Below are 17,865 nucleotides of genomic sequence, written 5' to 3' on the forward strand. Positions count from 1 at the left end.
CCACCCCCAACGGGGCCACCTCGGGTCCTCCCAGCTCTCAAACCCACCCGGGACACCTCGGGGCTCCGCACGGGGCCTCGCGGGCCGGCGAGGTTTCCGGGTGTCCCTGCACCTAAGGGCCTGCCCCCGTGGCCCCCGGGCTCTCTCTGCCTCACACGCTCCTATCAGCCCTCAGGATCCCTCTCGGGGTAGGGTCCCCTCTTAACTCGGCTGAGTCCCTCAAATACGCCAGCCTCCAGGAAGCAGTCAGGAACCCCCAAATATTTGGGATCTTCGCTAGTCCTCCCCCTAGTCACCCACCCTTCTCATTCCAGGAACCTCTCTCCTCCAGTGAGACATGCCTGCGTGCCGGAAGGACCAAGAGGCGCCCAGGATCGATTTTTCCGGAGCCCTTACAATGCCCATGAGTCTCCTTCCTTAGGACTCAACGCTCCCATCTCCTTCTTCCCTCCCCACCCTCTGGTGCCCTCCCATGTCCCCCGAGGCCCACCACAGCCCACAGGGCTTCCATCAGACCATCTGCTGCGGGGCAGGAGCTCAGAACAGACTCTTGTCTCCGTTGTCTCCCCACACAGCACAGGCCAGCACCCCATAAAAGCTCAGGGACTGACTAAGCAGAACATTCCCCCAACAACAGACGTCCACTCTACCCCCCTTAGGTTCCACCCCACTCCCAAGCTTCCAACCTACAAGGCTCACCCCAGGACCCGGTACCTGGGGTGCGGATCTGATTCTGAGGAACAGCTTGTGAGGGATGATATCATGATTGCTGGGAGGGACAGCATGGGGACCTTGGGGAGCTTTTCTCAGTGGTCATAAAGAACACGCACATAAACCCATTCTCCTCCCCCAGCCAAGAGCCACAGATTGTCTTCCCCTTCAAGCCACTTCGGAAATCAGAGTGCCAAGCTGAGAGAGCTCCTGTGTAGAAGGAGGGAGGGTGGGAGGTGGGGGTGCAGGGAGAGAGGAGGGGGCATAGTTTCTCTGAGATGAAGGCGACATCTAGTGGTTTTGGGGGAAATGTAATGCTATTTTATTCAGGGACGGTATTTCTTTATGGAACACTGGCTGCCTTGCACAGCGACAGGGGTGGATAAAAAAAAAAAATAGCTGGGTGATACAGTCCTTACCATTGAGGAGCATATAACTGGATCCATGAGGCTCCAAGACCAAAGGCAAGCCCCCCTTCAAATGTCTCTTGCCCCAAGCCCAGTAGGAATGGAAGACAGCTTGTTTTTTTTTTAACAAGGAAGAATGGTAACTGGAGTTCCAGCTTCCAACACTGGTAGTGAGAAGGAATTTTGTTTTATCTGAGCAAGGAAAAGAAGGATATAATAGTCAAAAGGGTGACAGGAAAAGAGACGGCTCTAACTTTAGGCCAAGCTAACCAAATAATACTTTTCAAGCAACTAACATGCAGCTTAATGAGAGAAGCAAGTCCCAAATGACACAATCTCTGCCAGAATCACAGAATGCCAGAGCTAGAAGGAATCTTATAAATACGTTGTGCAACCCCCTCCTTTAAAGAGGATTGAAACTAAGTCCCAGAGGGGAAGTCACATAGCTTCCTCCCCCGACCTGACGGTTTTTGATGGCAGAGCGGAGACTAAAATCAGGCTTGCTGGTCTCTAAGGTGGCGTTCTGTACAGATATTCTGCTGACTCATGGAACTCACTATATGAAGCCATGCTTACGGGGCAATGGCCACCGAAGACCCAGACAAGTCTCTCTGGAACACCACTGTTGCCCAGACTCCCAAATAAGTTCGTGTGTGTGGTATGTCTCTTCAAGCATCTTTCCCCCTCCCTCTTCCTTCCACTGGCCACTAATACTAGAAAGTGAGACGAGGCAGGTACTTTTCCATTGATTTTTAAGGAAAGTAGACAAGAGAGGGAAAGACAGAGAGAAACATCGATGTGAGAGAAACACATTGATTGATTGCCTCCTGCACGAGCCCTGATCAGGACCCGGGCTGGGGAGGAGCCTGCAACCAATGTATGTGCCCTTGACCAGAATCGACACCAGGACCCTTTGGTCCACGGGCCAACACTCCATCCACTAGACTAAACTGGTTAGGGCGGCAGTGAAAGGTTTTTGTTTTGTTTTTCATTTGGGGATGGAGGGTTGAAAACGTTAGATAAATGAAAACTTGGTTACCTATATAGTCCAATGCCTGGGAAATCTAAAGATCCTGCTGGCCTGAGCCAGATAAGATCCAACTTTCTCTCTGTGAGGTTGATAATGCCTCCTTCGCAGACACTGTCTATAGTTCCTTCTGGGACAGGACCAGCCCACACACCTCATTTCTGATCCAAAACGAAGCTGTGGAGCATCGGACCAGTTCGCTGAAAGAAGCTGCTGTGGTTTCCAAGCTGCCCTGTCCCTTAGTGGAAAGAAATCCTGACCTCAGCCACACTCAGGCCAAAGGAACCTCAAGACCCTCGCTGGGTCCTGAAACCACCATGGGATTTAGACTCATGCTGATCTCATGACAAGCCTCGATGCTGCAACCTGCCTCCCAGTTCAGCACGCAGCAGCTTTATGGCTTAGCTGATTCTGCAGCTAACTCTGGACCCTCAGGTTTGCTCTGCACCAGACTGTGCCTCCAGGCCTGTAAGACTCCAGAGAAATAAAACACCTAGTCTTCTCTCTGCCTGGGTAACCTGACTTGCAGAACGGGGTTTTGATTATATGCCATTCTCTCCTGCACACAAGACAGACAGGTCCAAGAGAACCTGCCGTCAGAGGCAGGAAAACAGCCATGGAAAATGAGATAAAAGGAGGCAGAAAAGATACATTTCAAATGCAGCATTTCAATAAAGGAGAGGAGGAAGCAGTGTAAAAAGAGAAACATAGTGAATGTGTTGAAGACAAAGACTTTACTAAATTCTGCATTATTTCTTTTAACCCCAGCAAGGGAGAGATAGAATCCTGAAAACAGGTCAAACCCCCATTATTGCTCATGTGGCCACACCCCTCCCCTGCCTTACTTCCCTCTCTTTATGTAGCAGCACACAGTCCAGTTCTAGACCTTAGGTCCTTTTTTTTTTTTAATATGTTTTTATTGATTTCAGAGAGGAAGGAGAGGGAGAGAGAGAGATAGAAACATCAATGATAAGAGAGAATCATTGATTGGCTGCCTCCTGCACGCCCCACACTGGGGATGGAGCCCACAACCTGGCTACATGCCTTGACCAGGAATGGAACGGTGACCTCCTGGTTCATAGGTCAGTGCCCAACCACTGAGCTGCACCGGCTGGGCTTTGGTCCAGTTCGCCTTCCATATCCTTAAAGAGCTGCTGTTATTGTTTAAAAGGTCGAGGGGTTTTACTTCGCCCTCACACAATGCTTTCTTTTAGAGTTAAAAAGTTTTTAAATTTAAAATATTTTCTAATCAGATCTCAGCTTCTAACTTACCTGTCTAGATATGTAGTCTAACGGTTGAACTGGACCTGACTGCAGTGGCTCAGTGGTTGAGCATCAACTTATGAACCAGGAATCACTGGTTTGATTCCCGGTCAGGGCACATGCCTGGGATTGTGGGCTCAAGGCAGCCGATCAATGATTATCATTGATGTTTGTATCTTTCTCTCTCCCTCTCCCTTCCTCTATGAAATCAATAAAAATATATTTAAAAATAAAATAAATAAAAGTTGAACTGCTAATGTGCTCTAAGGGGCCAGAAATATATTTTGTGAAAAGATAGTCTAGAAGAGTAGTTTTTCTATGGAAAACCTTCATGGAGAGCCAGTGATCCCTAAGAAAGAATTTCAGAATTGTAAGGAGAATTTATCTTCAAGATGATTCAAGCTCCAAGTGCGCCCATTTTCACCTGTCTGCTCCATCCACACTTGGACCTGCACCTCTGTAAGTGTCCAGGAAGGTGCCAATGGCATCCATGGCTCTTCCACACTTGGCCTGTTTTCCCAGGTACATACACTGCTTCCTTCTGTTCCTATTACCACCCTTCACCATTATCACCAACCCCAGTAATTACTCACCACCCCTGAGGATCATCTGATAGCATAATGTCTCAAATATAATATTCTCTGTCCTATTTTTTCTCCACTCCACTTAAAATTCTACTTCACAAAATCTTTCACTGAGAAAAGTGGCATGTGTCCCCTCACCGTTTAAGCCCTCAATTTACAAATATCTCACATAAAAAGAAACAAAGGACGCATGATCACAGCAGCTTGTAGGGAACTGAAAAAGTACTCATAACTATTTCATTCTGCTCTGCTTAGAATTTTCTAGAGAAGCCAGAGACTGGAAGAGGAGACAGAGAAATCTGAAGCAACATTCGACACAACTGTACTCTTCTGCATGGCTGCAATGTCAGAACAACCAAAAGAGTAGCTAGCTGTGGCGATGTAGGGTTGGCTGGCAGACAGTTAAGAGGCTCCTAGAGAAATCTAATCATGAAATGCTAAGTGCCTGGTCTGGGATGATGGATTAATAATAAAGAGAGAGGAACAAATGTGAGATACTTTGAAGGAAGAAACAACACGACTTGGTGGCAGCCTGGATCTACGGGATAAAGAGGAAAGATTACTCTAAGGCAGGGGTCACAGAGGCAAAGACCAGGCAGAAAATGTAAATGCAAGAGGCAGCTGGATGAAGATTCGCAAACCAGGAAGCCCCTGCCCCATCTAAAGTGGATGCCACCACTCTGGGATGGAGCCCAGGCTGCCATTTTTTTAAAAAATATGTTTTTATTGAGTTTAGGAAGAGGGATAGAAACATTGACGAGAGAGAAACATCCATCAGCTGCCTCCTGCATGTCCCCTACCAGGGATCAAGGCTGCAAACTAGGCATGTGCCCTGACTGGGAATCAAACCATGACCTTCTGACTCATAGGTCAATGCTCAACCACTGACCCACACCAGCCGGGCCAGGACTGCAATTTCTTACACTTTTCCTTTAGACTGTCTCAACAGCCTCTGTGACAACTCTCTGGGCCTCCAGTCTCACTTCCCTCCAATTCATCCTCCACAATGTGTTCAGATGCCAAAGTGACTTTTTGAAACAAAAACTTAATTATGTCACTTTGCTGCTTAGAATCCTTAAATGGTTCCCCATGAAAGCTGTGTTTTTCAAACTGTTATTTTTAGCAGCAAAACCCTTCCTTCAAATAAAAGCTTAAGCACAAAACAGAAAAGAAGCCCAGCTGCTGTAGATGAAGTAGCCGTGCAGGACCCAAAACCTGGGACCCCCTGTCCTTAGCACCATCTGAACCCCTGAACCTCGGGGCGGTACCCCTCAAACAGGGGGAGCACAGAAAGATTTTCCAAGGAGTATGTATGTTCAGGTGGTTTCAAGGGAATGCATTTCCAGATCCTCATCTTCCACATGGACTCTTCCCTAAAACTGATCTGCCCAAGAATGGGCCTGTGTTCACACAGTCCTCCCACTTTGCAAAAGAAAGGCATATCCCTTGCCTAGGCCAAATCTTGTGGTGATGAACTGTTCTAGGGTGTGAAAACTGCAGGGACACCAAGCAAAGGGGTATGTAAATGAAGACCTTGGTTCAGAGAAACTTAAAGATGAATCAAGGTACTTTAAACCGATAGAGCTTCCTGCCTTTTCCCACCATGTACATTCTTCTGTTCAGGGTAAAACCTGGCATTGGAAATGGGCTGTTTGGCCCATGCTGGGATTCTCTATAATCAGCGCAGCTCAAGGAGACTGCATTAATGACATACTTTCTTTTTAAAAGTAGCTGGAGTAAAAATAAATAAATAAATAAAAGTAACTGGAGCACATGAAAATAGTTGAATTGTACTGTATGTAAATTATACTTCAGTGACCTGACTTAAAACAAATGAAAAACTGTAATTGGAAAGTTGTGCAGGCCATCAAAAAATTCAAATACACTGAATAATAGCCATGGATAAAAAAATTAAGTGACCACCTGGCCAGCGTGACTCATTGGTTGAGTGTTGACCTATGAACCAGTAGGTCACAATTTGACTTCCAGTCAGGGTACATGCCTGGGGTTGTGGGCTCAGTCCCCAGTGGGGAGCATGCGGGGAGACAGCCAATCAATGATTCTCTCCCGTGTTTGATGTTTCTGTCTCTCTCCTCTCCCTTCCTCTCTGAAATCAATAAAAAAAAATATTTTTAAAAATAAGTAACTTATTTGGTGTGCTTTATTCAATCAGATTTTATTCTACTTTAACAAATTTCATGAAATATTTATTATAACAGTCAATCCTCAGCTTATTTCAACTTATAAAGTGATTAATATTTTCTATCTCCCATTAACAATTCATAAATTTAAATTTGTGATAATAAATGTAAGATTTCAACTTAAAACTGTGTGAGAGGGTTATTATTACTTTAGGGAGCTCATGAGCAAAAAAGTTTTGAGCTCTGCACATGATCATTTGATCATTTGCACAGATCATTTGATCTGTCAATCAATGGCTACACTGTGATTTGATCTGTCAGACCTAAGTCTCCCTTCTTCTAATAAATATTTAAAATAATACCTAGCCAGTTTGGCTCAGTGGATAAAGCGTCGGCCTGCGGACTGAAGGGTCCCAGGTTCGATTCCAGGCAAGGGCATGTACCTTGGTTGCGGGCACATCCCCAGTAGGGGGAGTGCAGGAGGCAGCTGATCGATGTTTCTCTCTCATCGATGTTTCAAATTCTCTATACCTCTCCCTTCCTCTCTGTAAAGAATCAATAAAATATATTTTTAAAAAATAAAATAAAATAAAATAACAGCACCTTTATTGATCTAAAATGAAATTCATAGATAACAACCTATCTATACACATAATTTCAAAACACCAAAAGTGTCCTTCCTAGCTGTGATATAAAAGAGGAATAAGGACAGTAATAATAATAATAGGTATTTCAATACATAAATGGTTGGACATGACTATTACAGAAGACTTACGGAAGCACTCAGATGCATGTACCTAACTATAAGAAATGAGTCAGTTAGGATTTAAGAGAAGTAAGATCAGAGGCCATTACATTACAAAGTTTGGTGGAACATTCAAAAATTAGGCAGAACTCGGGATCTCTAAATCATATGAAATTCAGGGCATTTATTTGACATCCCAAACGTATTGCCAGTGTTGAAGTATGAAGAGTAACAAGATAATATTTCTTCTCTTGCGGAATACATGACCTAGTGGGGTTGGTAGAAAAATAAACACCTACTTTAAAACAATATATTCTTAATTATGTGGAACTGTTCTCACATTGCACATTGCAGAGTCCAGTATTTGTGGTCCCCAACTACCAAAATGCCCGTAAAATCCACCTCCCATCACTATAGAAATCAAAAACGCCCCACAAATGTCTAAAATGCCCCTCTAGGGGCAGTACTGCTGCTGTTAAGAACCGCGGGCCTCCTGGATAGAGAAGCATGGTAGCCCATTAGGATCTGGCTCTGGCCTTCTCTCCAGCCTTCTCTGCTGCTATGTCTGACTTCTAAACATAAAGAACTATTCTGAGTTCCCTAAGTGAACCACAGTAGTTCATCAGCCGGAAATGTCTTATCTTCCCTTGACTTCTGACTAACTATTCTTCTTTGAAGCCTTCCACCCCACTTTTTATAACTCATAATACATTATTTTAAACTTTAAAAATATATTCTTATTGATTTCAGAGAGGAAGGGAGAGGGAGAAAGAGACAGAAACATCAATGATGAGAGATAATCACTGATCGGCTGCCTCCTGCATGCCCCCTATTGGGGATCGAGCCTGCAACCCGGACATGTGCCCTTGTCCAGAATCAAACCTGGGACCCTTCAGTCCACAAGCTGAAGCTCTATCCCCTGAGCCAAACCAACTAGGGCAATACATTGTTTTTAAAGTAGATAGTTACTACCTACCCCACTAAATTGTGTATTCCATAAAAGAAAGAACTGTCATATTTAATCTTTGTACCTCAACACTGTGCAAGACATTTTACAGTCAAATAAATATTTTCTCAATGAATAAACAAGAGCACAGATGAATGGATTCACTTTACAAAAAAAGGGGGGGCGGGGGAATATTTCCTCTGAGACTGCAGAGAAATATGGGACAATGGATTCAAGGATGGATTTAGTGATAAATTTAACTTATCTCTTGAGCAATGAACTCAGTGAGCTCATGTAAACATAAGCTCCTCTTCTACCAGTCTTCTTCTCTAATCCATGATAAATGTCTCCTTCCCACTCATCACAACAGCATGAACAGATTCCACACCTCTCTGCTCCCTTTTGGTTATGTGAGAACTCACTCCAACCCAATTGGTTTAAACTCCAATCTCCAAGGTAGAAGTCATCTCCTCCCCTCTCCTAGCCCAAGCCTGAGCCATGGCTTAAGGAACCTGAAGTGAGGAGGAGTATATTGTCCCTTCTATGACGTCTCTTCTTCCTCTTCTAATTCTCTAGAAGGTGCTCTAGAGGGGTTCTAGCTCTTCTGGGGTTGGGCAGCAGGAAGAAAACAGAGAGGAAAGTCAACAGAGTAGTTACACAAACCACTGCTGGTTGTAGATGACAGGCCATTCCAGTCTGTTTCCAGGCAGACGTCAAAATGCCAGATCTCTTATAGGGCACTGTGTATATTCTTTAGGAAGTTCCACGAGGCCTCTAATGTAGACAAACAACCCTGCTCCAAGTCATCTCCTTTAAACTTCTATCTTCTGTCCAGCAGGCAGCCTGTTAGATGGGCTACCAGCAAGATGCTCAAGTCCAGCTCTCTTTCCCAGGGTCCCTTTGACCACAAGAAACTCATGCGTCTTTGCTAAGCCAAGCTATTCCACCATCACCACTGCCCAGTCCTTCCACCTCTCTTTAATTTCCTTTCCTCTTCTCAGATCAATGCAGAGCCTACCAAGTTTACTGTCCAAACATAGTCTAACCAGGGAATGAGAGATTACTCTCTCTTTCATGTATATGCTCTTTGATAGCCTCTTGCTTGGTTTGGGGTGAGAGAGAGGAAAGCACTCCCTACTAGGCTCATGACTCCCTCTCTTGAGTCATCTTATATCTTGTTCATGGGAAGAACACTATCCTTCAGAGTCTAGAGGGTTATTCCCAAAATGATATCTTTAAAAAACTCGAAACTCCCCCTTGTGATGCTGCCTCCTATCAGTCTGAGAGTCACACAGAAAATGAGCCTCACTAGTGAGCATTCTAGTGTTTATTTTGTGCCTATGCCAACAATGTGCCATGAGTGCTGCATCTAGTATCTTATTTAACCTGCCTAACAGCCCTCTAAGACAGGCTCTATTATAGTCCCCATTTCATAAAGACACAGACCTAGAGACGTTAACCACTATCCAAAACTACTAGGGATCAAAGGGTCCCAGATCTGATTCCGGTCAAAAGCATGTACCTTGGTTGCAGGCTCCTCCCCAGCCCAGCCCTGGTGAGGGCTTGTGCAGGCAATCAAACTGTTTCTCTCACATTGATGTTTCTTTGTCTTTCCTCTCTCTTCCACTCTCCCTAAAAATCAATGGAAAAAAATCCTCGGGTGAGAATTAAAAAAACAACAACACAGTAGCATCCAGATTGATCCTTCACTTTATTAAGCCAATTTAGAATAATTTTTAGTTCTTTTGATAAAATTTATCTTCAAAGAATCACTATTTACCACATACACACACACCTATATATGTATATACATATATATAATTTTAAGTGGCTATAAAATTTAAATGAAGAGCTATTTTTTCGTCTATAAAAATTGTTTTAGAAATAATACCTAATGCTAGCAAGTGTGTGGGAAAATGGTATTCTCGTACACTGCTAGTGAGGTATGATCTAGTACAATGTTAGAAAGCAGCTTGGCAATCTCCATTAAAAGCTTTTAAAATATTTTTAGCATTAGCCCATCAGTTCCACTTCAAGAATTTAGCTAAAGAAAATCATAGACTTAGCCTTGACCAGTGTGGCTAAGTGGATAATCAGTCAAGGGCATGTACCTGGGTTGCAGGTTCAATCCCCACCCCCCCATTAGGGCGTATGCATCTCTCATAATGATGTTAAAAAAGAAAAAGCATAGCTTTCACCTCAAAGATACTCAACAGTCTTGTCTTTAATAATAAAAAGTTAGGAAATATCTAAATTTCTAATTATAGGGCATTGTATAATTAAACTAGAGGCCCGATGCACGAAATTCATGCAAGAGTAGGCCTTCCTTCCCCCGGCTGCCAGCATTGGCTTCCCTCTGGCACCCAGGACCCAAGCTTCCCTCTAGCACATAGCACCTGGGACCCAGGCTTCCTTCTGGCACCCGGCACCCAAGACTTGGGCTTCCCTACGGCCACTGGCAGGCACTTGCGGCCTGGGCTTCCCTCTGGCACCCGGCACCCGAGACCCGGGCTTCCCTATGGCCACTGGCAGGCACCTGGGACCCAGGCTTCCCTCACAGCTCCGGCTTTGTCCTGAAGGTCGTCTGGAAGGATGTCCGGTCTAATTAGCATATTACACTTTTATTATTATAGATTATATTACCCTTATACATTAAAATCCAAGCAGCCCATTAAACATTACTTCAGAGATATATGATATCAAAGATTGTTCACCATACATCAAGTGAAAATAGGTTGAAAGATGTATGGAATGAACCCAGTTTCATTAAAAATACACACATACACACACACACACGCACACACGAAACCTGGAGTGGCATAAATCATAATGTTGAGAACAGCTGTCTTTGGGGATAGTATGAGTTAGAATTTTATATTTAATTGTATTTTCAATGATTGTGTATTACTTTTGTAGTAAGAAAAATATGAGGGTGTTTTCTCTTTTAAACGATATCACGGGGATGAAAGGATACCAAAACATTTTTTTAATATATTTTATTGATCTTCCACAGAGAGGAAGGGAGAGAGATAGAGAGCCAGAAACATCGATGAGAGAGAAACACCGATCAGCTGCCTCCTGCACACCTCCCACTGGGGATGTGCCCGCAACCCAGGTACATGCCCTTGACCGGAATCGAACCTGGGACCCTTCAGTCCACAAGCCGACGCTCTATCCACTGAGCCAAACCGGTTTCGGCTCCACCAAAACATTTTTTATGTTATTGAAATAGGTCTGTAGTTTCCATTTAACAAATATACCAATAAAAATTAATGTAGCTTTTATATATAAATTACCAGTATATTTGTTTACAAAGATATGTTACTTAAAACATTTTATACCTCTTTTATACCGCCCTACCACAGTTAGTATGCAGCTCAATAAATACTTGAATTAAATAGCCTAGTGTAAAATTTTTATAAACAATCAGGAAGAACACAGTGAAGTTCCCAGTTTACAGATCATAGTAAGTCCATTATACCTCAATCACATTTGACACTGTGGACCATCACCTTCTTCTTAAAGCTCTTCCCAGGGCTCCTGCCACAGCTCATTATCCCAGTCATCCTTCCATCTCACTGTCCAGTGCTCTCTCACTCCAGCAAGCCCTCTTCCTCCTCTGAGCTGTAGGCTTCCCACCCCCATGCCGAAGTTTCAGCTTTCTGCATTCTCCTTTCCATACTCACTTCCTTGGTGAGTTTATCCATAGTCATGACATCACCTGCCACCTCCACGGAGATAATTTCAGGGGCATGACCTTACTTCATTGGGTGTGGGCATGTGCGCTGTCATTGCTACATATATAAGGTATTTTGATGTTGCCCAACAGCAATGATGGGATTTTACAGTACTGCTCACAAAGGCAAAGACTGCTTGGAGCATTCGAGGAAGAGTTGTAGGCATCGATGGCAGTGAACTCCTTCCCCTCCCCATAAAATAAACCAAATAAAAAGACATAAATAAATAGTGAGCAAAGCACGTGTCTAAAGTGGTCAGGTTAATGGTGTCATACCTTGTTTGGGGATGCAAGAAACTAAATGAAATAATTAGCCAACAGAAGATTTTTAAAAAGGTTCTAGATTCCACATTTACAAAGCTCACTTATATGAATAAATAAAGTACATATTTTCTCCTAAATATTTTTTATTGATTTTTAGAGAAAGAGGATTTTTAGGGATATAGTGATAGAAACATTGATGAAAGACAAACATCATTAATCAACTGCCTCCTGCATGACCCCCACTGGGGATCGAGCCAGAAACCTGCACATGTGCCCTGACCGGGAATCGAACTGTAACCTCTTGGTTCCTAGGTCGACGCTCAACAACTGAACCACACCAGTCAGGCAACAAGGTACATATTTTTATTAATCACATATTTTTTACTTTTCTGGTGGTCAGCCCTTGTCAGCAAATCACATTACTCTGTGGACTCACCTTCAAGACTAATCTGCCTCCCTCCCCGCTTCCAGTCAGCTTTCTGCCCTTAAGCTTCTCCAGTGTAGGAATTGCAAGATGCCACTGGGCTTGCAAATTCATTCTTTACACTCAGGGTATGTTAGTCAGAGGTCCTGAAATAAGATCAGGGCAACAGGCATCCCTTGCATCAGTGCCCAGAACATAAAGGTCACAGATTTTGGGAATAGGAAGACAGCAATTTGGGGCTAATTTCTGACTAATCCTGGCAAGGAGAAAAGCGTATGGTAGAAAGCTCCAGATGAGGAGAAATAAACGGTAGGTGCTGACAGCCCCGGCCGGTGTGTCTCAGTTCATTGGAGCATTGTCCCATTCGTCAAAAGGTGGCGCGTTTCACTCTTGGTCAGGGCACATACCAAGTTGCTGGCGCATGTGGGAGGCAACTGATCAATGTTTCTCTCTCACATCAATGTTTCTTTCTCTCAAAATTTAATAAAGAAGATTTTTTTTTTAAAGGTGGGCGCTGACAGAAATAGCAGACCACAAGAATCTGTCCTCACAGGCTTGACAGGGTCAGGTATCATGGATGGGTTTCAACCACATGGTTCTTCCTTGGCAACGGGTGCGGCCGGTGCTGGGACACTTGGTGCTGAGGCAGGTACACATGAGTAAGCAGCCCCCTGCAGCTGCATGCACTAAGCTACCTGCTCAGGTAGGCCACATGCCTCTGGCATCTATCCTCACTTACCTCAGATGGGAACAGGGACACAGGCCTGCATCATTCCTGCCTTACCTCATCAAAGATGGTATGAGTTAAGTGGTACACGCTACTCATCTAAAGGTCTACTACATCTTCACAGCGGGATCCCACACCTTTCAGAAGTCCTCAGATCAGTTTAACATAGTCTGACCTGATCATTTAGACCAGGGGTGGGCAAACTTTTTGACTCGAGGGCCACAATGGGTTCTTAAACTGGACCGGAGGGCCGGAACAAAAGCATGGATGGAGTGTTTGTGTGAACTAATATGAATTCAAAGTAAACATCATTACATAAAAGGGTATGGTCTTTTTTTTCAATAGTTTTATTCATTTCAAACGGCCGGATCCGGCCCGCGGGCCGTAGTTTGCCCACGGCTGATTTAGACAGTCTTTAAGGCACTGCTCAGACTCTCTTGAATAAAAATTGCTTGGTCTCTCAGATAGCCGCCTCTCCCCTGCTTCTATGCCTGAGATGGATCTGGATGTACGAGGGGAAGGGGACTCTGCAGCAGCAGGAAAGAGGTGAACTTGAACAAGTGGTCCTCTGGCCTCCTATACCCAGGGCAATGTTTCTTCGCCCTGTTTGCTGCTTACACTGCTAGCGATCATGGCCCAACTCTGTAGCTGGTATAACTCTAGGATCCCTGAGTGGTGCCCTGTGGCAGAATCCATTGTACTGTCTTCCCCTGGCATTCTTTTTCTGAGTCTGGTTGTAATGCTTATCACACCCCTCCGATGTCTGTGTACTGAGCACATATGCAACAAAACTGTTCCTGTAGTCTCTGCACCAGGGCTTCCCCGTTGCACATGAAAATGCCCCACATCTTGACTTCCAGGGTCAGACGTTTTCAAGAAGTTTCACTGATGCCTCTTTCAAAATATCTCTCCATTTAAAATCTACATTCCCTCCCTACCCTCCCCCCACCCCCAATATCTAGTTCCAGGCTTACCAGTCTGTGCCCACGCTCAGCAAGAATGCGTGCATGATCGATTAATAATGTCTGCTCTGGATGGATGATAGGGGAGCCACAATCGTTAAATTCTTCTTCCTCAAATCCATCGATCCAAATTAATCTGCCCTCTTTACTTGTATCTACCAAAATCCTCTCAGAATTAGTTCAAGCTTTATTTCTTCTATGAAAGTCACCTGGGCTATAGTGGCTTTACCCTGCTTTGAATTAACATGATTTACCTGGTTACTTAATATTAATACTGGTTTATAAATATTGATAGCAAATAGCACTTATTACTGACACTTGAAGTGGCTTGAAGAAAGAAGTCATTAACACAGAGCATGACTTGTTTTAAAGAAAATGTGAATGAGTAGCTATAGAGATACCTGGTGCTCTGGCCACCAGAAAAGAGGTCTAGCAGTTCTCTGAAGATACTATCAGTGAACTCTTTTGGAAAAAATAAAAAAAAGATACCAAAAATGGGACTGAGCCCTAACCGGTTTGGCTCAGTGGATAGAGCGTCGGCCTGCGGACTGAATGGTCCAAAGTTCGATTCCAGGCAAGGGCATGTATCTTGGTTGCGGGCACAACCCCAGTGGGGGGTGTGCAGGAGGCAGCTGATCGATGTTTCTCTCTCATCGATGTTTATAACTCTCTATCCCTCTCCCTTCCTCTCTGTAAAAAATCAATAAAATATATATATTTTTAAAAATGGGACTGAAACAAAAAACAAAGTGTTTTTGCTTAATTAAAGAAGAGAGTATTGCCCTAGCCAGTTTGGCTCAATGGACAGAGTGACAGCCTGCGGACCAAAGGGTCCTGGGTTCGATTTCAAGGGCATATACCTTGGTTGCAGGCTCTCCCCCAACCTCCCCGCCTGAGCCCTCAGGGCTCGTGCAGGAGGCAGCCAATCGATGTTCTTCTCTCACATCGATATATCTCTGTCTTTTCCTCTCTTCCACTCTCCCTTAAAAAAGCAAATATGAGATATTGTGGAAATAAGCATCAGTGGGAAAATATCCTCAGGTGAGGATTAACATAAACAAACAAATAAAAAAAATAAAAATAAACTTTATCTTTTAATTTGAAGAGAAAAAAAAGGAAAGAAAGATTATTTTTTTAAAAAAGAGAAGAGCCCAGCTGGTGTGGCTTTGTGGTTGAGCGTCGAACTATGAACTAGGAGATGGGGGCACATGCCTGGGTTGCAGGCTCAGTCCGCAGTCAGGTGTGTGCAGGAGGCAGCCGATCAATGATTCTCTCTCATTATTGATGTTTCTATCTTTCTCTCCCTCTTCCTTCTTCTCTGAAATTAATGGAAAGTATTTTCTTTTAAAGAAGAGTGCATTAAGTCTGGTCACTATTCCTCAACAGTAACAGAAGCATGAGCTCACTTACTATGATTTTCCACCCTGTTCTATGATGCCTCTCCCCATATTGCACTGTAGCTGACTATATGTAGCCTGAGTCCCTTTTCTCAACAAATCAGTGACCCTTTGTGGAAAAAGGTTCTTCCTGCTCTATCATACAGGAAGATAAAGTAATTTGCCAAGGAACTGAAATTCTTCCTTCAATTGAGGAATCACAATAACATTTTCTTGACTTTGCCAATCATACAATGGGATGTTCACTAAAACACAACCACTCCCACCCTAACTGGTTTGGCTCAGTGGATAGAGCATCGGCCTGCAGACTCAAGGGTCCCAGGTTCGATTCCAGTCAAGGGCATGTACATTGGTTGCAGGCACATACCCAGTGGGGAGTGTGCAGGAGGCAGCTGATCGATGTTTCTCTCTTATCGATGTTTCTAACTCTCTATCCCTATCCCTTCCTCTCTGTAAAAAACAACCCAATAAAATATATTTAAAAAAAAAACACAACAAAAAACCCCACAACCACTCCCATTAAAATGTAAACTCCATGGAGCAAGGACATTGTCTAGTGTTTTCATCACTGTATTGCCAGCGCCTGATCCAGTAGGTGACTGATATATATTTTACTAGTGAATCGTTAATACTTAACCAATAGTAGATGAAGACAATACACAGAAAAAGCTAATGTTTATATCCTACCATGTCTGTTTTGAGAGAGGTAATCTTCATTTCAGATTCGTCTTTTCCTATTGCACCTGTTGTGCTGCGAGGAGAAAGTTAAGAAAATGATCAAAATGAATCATAAACACAAAAAGACTGAAATATAAAAGCTAAAACTTCTAGATATAGAAGAAAACATAGGAGAAAAACTTTGTCACTTTGGTGGAAGCAAAGATTTCTTATGTAAGGCACAAAAAAGCAATAGCCATACAAGAAAGAAGGAAAAAATTAGATTTCACAAAAATTTAAAATTTATGCTCTTCAAAAGACTCCATAAAGAAAATAAAAAGGCAATATAAAAGAAGCCATGATGAGACTGAAATATTCATTTTTTAAAAATCATTAAAAATAAAAAGCCAAGCCACAGACTGGGAAGAAATATTTTTTAAAATATATTTTTTATTCCTCCCCATCCCCTTTCCTTTCTCAATCCACCTCATCAAAGTTCAGGTCTGCTATCAATTTGGTGTAGTTTCTTCCAATTTCTATAAACTTCATTTTTGTGTGTGTTTTTTATGTATGTATGTGTACTTCAAGTAGGATTATATAAAACATTGTTATGCAACTTTTTATGAGATCTATTTTTTTTCTAGTCTTCTATTTCTTTTGTATCTTCTCATTATCCCTAATTAAAACTGTACACATAAAAATTCTGCCAAAGTTGGAGTCTAGAGGGAGGGTGGGGCTCAATTAATCTCACTATTATATGGCCCATTAATTACCCATAATAGGATGGACTTGGGCTCAGTTTAGCTGAACAATGAAGATCCGAAAGAATGTTAACAATGTGTCAAGCTGCAAAGTTCCTTTCAGCAATATGGAGAAGGTTCTTAAGCAGGGAAATCTCATGAAGAAGACCATGTTTCATGAAGAATAACATGGCAACAGTGTATATGATATAGACCAGAAGAAGGAGAGATTGGATAACAGGGAGACTAGCTCAGTGACGAATAGGAAATAGTAAAGCTGAAGAAATAAAATTCTGGACTATAGTTGTGGCCAGTGAAATGGAGAGAAACTTTTACTGAATTATAAGAAGGTAGACTAGTAGAGGGGGAAAAAAACACACAAATGACTGGAATTAGAAGAGCTAGATTTGAATTCCAACTGTGAAATTTATTAGCTATGTGACCTTTTGGCAAGGCACTTCTCTGCTCCATATCTCAGTTTGCCTGTCGATAAAATGAAGAGCTTGGAATACTGGGGCCTCTAAGAGTGTTTTTCAGAACTTTTTCTTTTTTCTGGAAAAAAATTTTAAAGGCAAGATTGTTCTCACAGAAGCATGGCTTAAGGGCTAATAGCGCCAGCTATCCTTAATTTCACCTCTCAGCCACCCTTGAGGCATTCTTGAAGAATCGCCAGAGGACTAGAGAATAACATTTGATAAATCTCTAAAGACTCTACTATCAGTTCTAATATTCAATGACTCAAGGGGTAAAATTAGCAGAGAGGTACCCAGTAATGACGTTAATAGCTGCCACAAAATTATATAATAGAAAGGGTGAACTGACTTCCAATAAATTTGCCTGCTTCCCTTTATAGGCCAAACTCAAATTAATGTCCAAAATCTCATCCAAACCTTGTGCAATGATAATCTAACCTCCATATAAACAATTCAGTCACAAGTAATTCATTGCCTAATGTCAGCTCATTCCAATTTGAGGTCCTCTAACTACTTAAATGTTCTTCCTTATTAAGCCAAATTCTGTGCCCCATGACTGTTATCTGAATAAAGGTCTGTATTCCACCTCTGGAACCAAACCAAAAAATCTAACCCTTCCACAGGACAGTCTTTCAACTGTTTGAAAAGAGCTATCAAGTCT

General features: G+C 42.9%; 1 protein-coding gene across 1 annotated transcript in view; it reads right to left on the reverse strand.

The window, feature by feature from the left end:
* Positions 1 to 15,237: 15,237 nt before the first annotated feature.
* Positions 15,238 to 17,865, reverse strand: part of RGP1 (RGP1 homolog, RAB6A GEF complex partner 1) — a 29,449-nt gene continuing 26,821 nt past the window's right edge. Inside the window, exons 9-10 of the transcript XR_001512968.1 lie at positions 16,022 to 16,085; positions 15,238 to 15,255 (exon numbers count right to left, since the gene is read on the reverse strand). The gene's annotated coding sequence lies outside the window, so the exon portion shown is untranslated. The remainder of the gene's footprint in view (positions 15,256 to 16,021; positions 16,086 to 17,865) is intronic.

The sequence above is a fragment of the Myotis davidii genome, unplaced genomic scaffold (genome assembly GCF_000327345.1).
Source record: "Myotis davidii unplaced genomic scaffold, ASM32734v1 scaffold534, whole genome shotgun sequence".
Lineage (NCBI taxonomy): Eukaryota > Metazoa > Chordata > Mammalia > Chiroptera > Vespertilionidae > Myotis > Myotis davidii.